Below are 8,438 nucleotides of genomic sequence, written 5' to 3'. Positions count from 1 at the left end.
TAATAATTCTTAAATTTTAGCAATTTTACTGGACAAATTTTTGAAAAAAAATTTTTTAATTAGTTATATCAAAGTTACAGGATGTTTGAATCTTAATCATGCTTATTTCTTTTTCTTTCTTTTTTAAAAACGCAAACACGATAAAAGATTAATAATTTATTTCATATTCCATTAGAATATACACACACAAATAAAAATCACTGGAAAATTTCCAGATTATTTAAATATTATTTCAATGACTTCACTCTTTTTATAGAGTTAAAAAAAAACCGATTAAGCAATAAGGTACTATTAATAATACTAAATAAATTAACAATGGTAAATACCTTACGGAATAACGGGTCAATCTTTTAAGAAAGGAAAAGTTCTAACGATTTATTCAGATTCTTATGACCTTTCGTTTAAGTTCTCTTTTTTAAAAATTCGATTATATTAATTCCAACATTATTTAATGCTAATAAAAATTTAAACCGTTTAAATTAATTTTGAAACAAAAAAAATTACTATTGAACTTCAAATAAATTCACAGTAAAAAGTCAATTTTTGAAACATGCTACTTTATATTAATTAATAAAATATTTTAATATACTTTTAGAGTATTGTTTTCGTTTATAAATTGTTTAGATTTAATTTTAAAAATAAACTTAAAAAATTGTTTATCATTTTTTGACTAGTTTTTATGCGAGACGCTAAAGAACAGTGATTTTTAATTCACGCAAAACTTTAAACTTTAATAACTTTTCAACTGTATGAAATAAAAAGAATAGTTAAAAACCATATTATACAGAATTTATTGCCATTTAATGAACTATGTTTTCAAAATGACTACTTTCACTGGCAATAATAGTTTTTAACTGATTTTTGAAATACAGTATTCAGTAACAGTAATAAAGGATCTTACTTGGAATCACTATTATTTCTTTTTTTTATTATTGCGTGTATCAACACTTCAATAGTTGTAGGGAGCATTGTCATATACTCTGTCTTTAAGATAGCTCCATAAAACGAAATCACATGGTTTAAATCGGGGCTATAAGGCAACCATTCCACCCAACATATTTTTCATAATGTAATCCAATTACACGCTTTCTCAAACATGCTGTAAAGGCTTTTGTACGCTTGCTTTGTGCAATGGAGCCTTGCACTATTACACTTGCTTTGCGCAATAGTGCAAGGCCCCATTGCATAAACTAATCACGACGATGTTTATGCCCAACAAGCATATTGGGATAAAACTTCTTTTTCAATAATTTAACGTATGTAGTAGTAGTAAGGTTCTTTTTGAATAATGGACCAATAACTGTTAGCACACCAATTAGCACACTGACAAAACACCAATTGGAGAATTAAAAAAAAACTACCATCAAAATTCTTACGATAAACACATGTTCTAAAGTGAGTGATACCATTTTGAAAATGACTGTTAACATTAATCAATCATTGACATTAAAAATGTAAACATTGTGCTATATAGTAGTCTACTTTTTGAATTTTATTTCTATCTCATTCAGATGAAAGTTATTAAAGTTTAAAGTTTTGAGTGAGTAAAAAATCGCCCTATATATGTACTAAAAAGGAGCGGACACCGAGAAACTTGGAAAACACTGGTTTAAATCATAATAAATGCAAAAACTCAAACTGCTAAAATTAGTCTCTAAACGAACTAGTTTGTTAGTAACTAACTATCAGAATGATTTCCAAAAATTATGTCCCGCTTATAGTACAACAACACGAGTTACAATATGTAAACAGTTAAGCAAAATAAGTCCATCGTTAAAATTATTTGAAAATATCGGATTTAAAATAAAATTACGCGAACAAAGTTATGTATTTAAAAATATTACCGGTAAATGGCAAGACATAACGTACAGTACATCAGGGTACAATAAATACAAGATTTCAACTGCATCCATCAAATGTAGAATTTATGACGAAATTTTCCATTAAAGCATCTACACTAATTTAGCACCCTTTCCGACCGAGAAAGTGTCTCGATTAACGATATCAATTTTATAATTGTAACTAGAAAAATAGAAATGAAAATATAAAAATACAAAATTATTACGGCAAAAATTTATATGAATAAATCTAAAATGTTATAATTAATTAAAAACTTTAATACTGTATTTAAATTTATGAAAACAAAATATACAATTTATTAGTTTTAATATTTTGGCTGAAGTTTCCCGATTCTTCTTAAGTTAATCGTGCCATTACCAATTTAGCCCTGGACTTGTGCCAACAGATAAATTAAGTAGTCATTTCCTACCCTTTGAAACGGGGATTCGGTTAATGCTTATGCTATTGTTATTCGTATGATCACTCGACTCTACGTGCAAATATTATATACCTGCAATGTGAAAAACCGCCGGCATCGAAACTATTACGAAAACATTACCTTTAAACAACCGACTGACATTTACATTACACCATTAAAAACAATGATTAGCAACTCTTCCACCCACACTGGTTCAAAGATAAAATCATTTAAATATAGCTTAAATACACAGAATTAGAGTTATTTTAGTACACCAAAGCTTATCTTTTGAAATTGTTATTAGTTTTTGTAAGTGTGGTAGCTTTTATTGGCAAGGAATCAGAGTACTTTCCCCATAGAAGATGTTAACAAATTTTATTTTTTCAAAAAAAAATCTTTATTGTGAATACAAAATGCGGTAATTTTCAAAAATGATGTGTACTGAAGTTTCTTTTATAAATATGCTAAATAATTCATTGTAAAGAAAAAACGTTAAATGTATGGACAGAATGATCTTGACTTTTGAACTCAAATTTCCCAGTTCTCTGGAAATTTCCATATTTTCAAACAACTTATTTTAAAAGCAATAATTAATTATACAGTACTAGATTTGGAAAAAACATATTCATTGTTTATTATCATAGAATATTATACATCATATCTATACCTTTCAATATTTTTTAAAATCTTTAACAAAAATCTGCAAGAGGAGCATCTTTTATATATATATATAATATATAAAGAGTTACATCTTTATAAACATGAAAAATACTTAAAACTGTGCAAATAGCTTTTCTCTATATATATAAACATTTAATAACATGAGAATGGCACATTTAAGTTAAAAAAACAACAAGAGATCCAATATATTTACAAATATATAAAATTATTTTATAGACTCTCTTTATAAAATATTGGAATTATTTTCATAATGAGTTGGCAAAAAGTTTATATTACACATTACCACATTAACATTGTGAATGATAACATAAGAGAGAACATTTTAAGCTAAATATTTGAATTGTGCTTTAAACTGAATTAACTTGAAAAGAATCAAAATACAATATTTCATGAATTATAAGCAAATTTATGAAACCATTACTAAAGATTTTGTAATAAGAANGAGTATTAAACTGTTTATATAAAATAATTATATTTAAATTTTTAATGGTAAGTTTAGGATATTCGATACTCTATATAAATTTAAATAGTGTAGGTCAGTGCGGAGATAAAGGACAATTACAGTAAAAGTGTACAGTATATTTGGTATTTTTAATAATATATATGTTAAACGTCTTAATGTGGTTACGATTAAATTTAATACAGAAGGTTTTTTTTATTATATTTACTAGAAATGATTACTGGAATAGTAGACTACGTTAATTTCTTAACTCGAATTGTCTCTGTGGTTGGAGCTTATTAAATTCCTATACCTTTAAAAAATAATAATAATAAAATTTAAATAAAATAGGACATTTTACACGTACGTGCTCGCGAATAACGTAAAACTGAATAAACTGACGTAATGAAACTATATAAATGATGAATACAATGACGTATGCCGCACCTATTGTAGGTATTTTGTAACGTTACTTAAGTACATTGTTAAATGTAAATATGATCCGCTCGACTATTCGAAGAGGATTTTAAGTAACGTTCTTGTTTCTTACAAGTACAAACGACCGCTTATACGATTTTCTTAGAAAAAACGTGCCAAATGTTTTCCGCAGAATGAATGAATTAGTCTAAAATTTTCGTTTTAAAATGGTGGGTTTTGCGGAGTCGAAACAAACCGATTATAAAGAAAACGAGTGACTAAGAAACGAATTCGTTTGTTAATCAACGTGCCTAAAAATAATAACAAAAATACACTAAACAGGTTTATATCTCTCCCACGTTATCCTGGATGGGGTTGAACCTTCTTCTTCGTTGGGAGTGGATCTTTTAAATATTTTTACGAAATTATTTACGCGTGTTTCTCGATGCGAGTATAATTATAATAATTTTTTTTTTTAATATATTCGAAGTAGAATAAAACTCGTCGTCAATTACAATTAATCTCCCTCTCCGTGGCGCCATCTTTGGATATAAAAATTAATTAAAAGGATGAATGGAGTAAGAAATTCTTATATATTTTAAAATTTCCAATCATTCGTTCGATTTCGCCTCGTTCACATANTGCAAGAGTAAATTTTATTCAAAAGTATATTATTTTTGATGAAGAGAGCAAGTAAACATTGTTTACTGATGAAAAAAGTTTAATTTAGATGGTCCAGATGTATTAGTAGAATGAAATCAGTAAAAAATTTCCTTTTGTATATTTATAATTTCAATTCATAAATTATTCTCTATCTTAGCTCTAAAATTAATACACAAGGCTGTGCCAAAAGTGAGCATAATATTTTTTTTATTTACTGACATAGGTTATTAAAATTACACTCATTGGTAGAGTAATTCTTCATTCATACAAAGGTATTACTCAAGTCTCCATTACAAGCAATGCCTTTGTAACATCATTGAGCCAACTCTGATATCCTCTTTGAAAAATTCAAGTGTGCACTGTTGTACACACTTCTTCACAGTCACTTTCATCTTGTCTCTGTCATCAAATTGTTGTCCCGAAAGACTGTCCCTCGTTGGACTGAACAGGTGGAAGTCAGAAGCCACTGGATCTCGACTGTATGGTGGATGGAGACCACAGTACAGCTAGATCTGGCAGCCTCTGACTTTTAACTGTTTAGTCCAATTAAGGACAGTCTTCAGGGACTACGATTTGACAACAGAGACAAGATGAAAATGACTGTAAAGAACTGGACACAATAGTGCATGTCCAAATTTTTTCAAAGAAGATTTCAGAATTGGGTTCAATGATGGTATAAAAGCATTGCTTGTAATGGAGACTATCTTGAGTAATACCTTTGTATAGTAGAAGAATTACTCTACCAATGAGTGCAATTTGAACAACCTATATCAGTAAATAAAAAATAAAATTTATGCTCACTTTTGCATTAATTTTAGTACAGCCATCATAACTAAAAAACCAGTAAAAAGTTTAATTTTACTATTTGAAAATATGCTGATCAGAATTAATAGAATTATTTTTATATTTACTTTGATTTTATAATAAGTTCAGCATCAACTAATTAACTTATTTCTTGAGCAATCATTATCACTTTGGAATGCATATTTAATATTTATTTTCCATTAAATAAAATTATGATTTTTATTTAAAAATGCAATATTTTATAAACTATTCAAAAGTTATTATAAAAAAACATCATTTACTTAATAATATATTTATATTAAGCAGAAATATTTAAAACTTGAACTACCCGTTACTAATTTCAAATTTAAAATGCCTTAAAATGTAATATAAGATAAAAATTGTAAAAAGACATTTATTAAATGTAATATAAGTATGTTAAAGAATACAAAGCCGGATATAGATACATAGCCAAACGATTGCCTTAAATACTCAGGTTATAAATTTGCTATTTTTTAGTAATTAATGCTAAGTAATTTGCTATTAGAGGTAGATGTTAGGCATCATCTCTTATATAAGTTAATAATTATAATTCAAATATTTTATTAAATAATTAAGAATTATTATAATTCTTAACTTAGTTAAGAGATGGCACCTAATGTCTACATCTAGTAGCAAATTATTGATTATTTAGTATTAATTATTAAAAATAGCAGATTTATAGCCCAAGTATTTAAGGTGACTGTTTGGCTATCTATCAGAAAATGTAATGATTTCAAATTAAAGTATTTTGTTCTGTCTATAATTATGAAATTTCATAAAAATTTTAATTAAGTTTTAATTCCATTTTCAGAACTATTAAACTAGTAATATATATAAATAAAATTAAAAAATTAAATTACCTGACTACTACACTGTTGGAAATAATTATAAAGCCATGTACAAAGATTTACATATGTTAAAGAAATAATGATTAATGATTTTACTTTAGTAATAAAGCAAATAACTGTCCTATCATCTATAAAAAGCAAATATCACTAACAATTTTTCAAAATTATTTGTTGAAGATTGTGTTTTAGTAAAATACAGCATAAAAGGATGGTAATAATTGTAAAGCCAGTTGACACCTAGTGTTTACTGTTATGTCTGTATAAGCAAGCTTGGCTTTCCAGTATTCAACACTATTCTACATAGCTTTTAAAGATCTCTTTCAAAAGTTAGTACAATGCCACATGGTAAAAGTTTAAATAATAAGAAAAAATTTCAAATAAAGGTTTACTGAGATAGCAGATAATCTATTCAACAAATTGCCCAAAAAGTTTAATTGTTCCAGGTCAGTAACTGATAATTATATAAACAAGGGTGAGACTTATAATGAAATGAAATTATCTAGAAGAAAACCAATTGTTATAGAATGGGACAAACAATATATTTTAAAAATGTTACAGAAGAATATAACCTTTTGGCTCAAATTTTGGCTGATTTAAAATTGTAAGTATTGCCTAGATGTGTGCATAAAATTTTGCAGTGAAATGATAATACTTTAGTATGTAAAATGTCTACTAGGACTTATTATACTGGTGACATACTAAACTGTATAATAAGGACACAGAGACATAAATTAAATGATAATACTTGTTGGACAAAATATGTGATGAAATCAAGACTTACCAAATAACACAAAAGTGCAAGAGTAAATTTTATTCAAAAGTATATTATTTTTGATGAAGAGAGCAAGTAAACATTGTTTACTGATGAAAAAAGTTTAATTTAGATGGTCCAGATGTGTATCAATATTACTGGCATTGTTTGTGTCATTTATGAGCTGCAATTTTGGTGGCAGTACAATGATGATATGAAAAGAAAAGCACTCCACTGGAAAATTACCCTTGGTACATATAGTGTTCTGCCCAAAAGTACCCAATTTGATTTGGCTATAAAAAATTAACAATTAAAAGATATAAGTTCAACAAATTTCATTGGAAAAATCACCACATCTCTGTGTGTGCTCCAGCAGTTATAGTGACATCATCAAGACAGTAGGCAATTTCCTGCTACATATGCTGCAGTATGTTTTATCTTACAGTGTCAATAGCTACAATGATACACTTCTGAAGATCCAGAAGGTCACTGACCAAAGTTGCATAAACATATCTTTCACATAATCCCACAGAAATAAATCTACAAGGATCAGATCAGGAGATCTTGGTGGTCACTCTGTTGGCCATACTAAATCACAATCTGCACTTTTTCTGTGGTGAAGGAAGCCATGATTGGACAATAATGCTCATGATTCATCTTCTGTGCCATCTTGCAGTAAAAAAAATCTATAAACTTGATATGTTTTCCTACCAGATACCACTTGTTGCTTTTATATATCTTAAGCCATTCATTTTTTATGGTAAATTAAAATCAGGTACTATCAAGCAGAACCCGTATGAACTCTCAGATATACACAGATACTTAAAGACTGTTCTCTCCACTATGTTGAAAGTATTGTTAAAGATTTCATATTTCAGCAAGATAATGCTGCAATACATATGTCTACTTATAAAACACATTGACTTAACAAGAAATTTTCTTGAACTCTAATGTCCAGCTTGAAGTTCAGACCTTAGAATAGCCAAAAATTCTTGATCAGACTATCTCAATGAGTATATAATAATGGCAAACAATATAACACCATTAAAAATCTCAAACAATCCATTTGAAAGGAATGGAATGAAATGCCCAAAAAAATGCTGCAACAACTTTTTTCTGTCTATGAAAGACAGATTAAAAACTAATAATAAAAAATAATGGATCTAACACAAAACATTAAATTTCAAAATAAAATTTTATATCATTAAATATTGTTAGGTGGCTTTATATTTATTTCAACTGGTTCTGTCATGGTAACAATCCTTTTCATAAATTAGATAAAATAAAGATCTTACCTCTCTTTTCTGTTGTATCTCATGAATAACTGTTAAACATAACTACAAACATTAAAATCCACATCATATCAAGTGTTTGTCTTACAGCAAGAAAAAAAAAAAAAAATAACTTTATAATTACTTCCAGCACTGTATAACTTCAAAAACATTTTTGAAAAAAATTTCTCAAGCTATTAATAATTTGAAATGTAATAAAATCAATATAAAATATTAAATCACATTTCTAATAAAATAAAATTATCACTTTTTCAATTCTTACCTT

This window comes from Centruroides sculpturatus, unplaced genomic scaffold (genome assembly GCF_000671375.1).
Source record: "Centruroides sculpturatus isolate CEXI.00-Female unplaced genomic scaffold, Cexi_2.0 scaffold1044, whole genome shotgun sequence".
NCBI lineage: Eukaryota > Metazoa > Arthropoda > Arachnida > Scorpiones > Buthidae > Centruroides > Centruroides sculpturatus.
The sequence above is the reverse complement of the archived record's forward strand: the minus strand, read 5'-3'. Positions refer to the sequence as shown.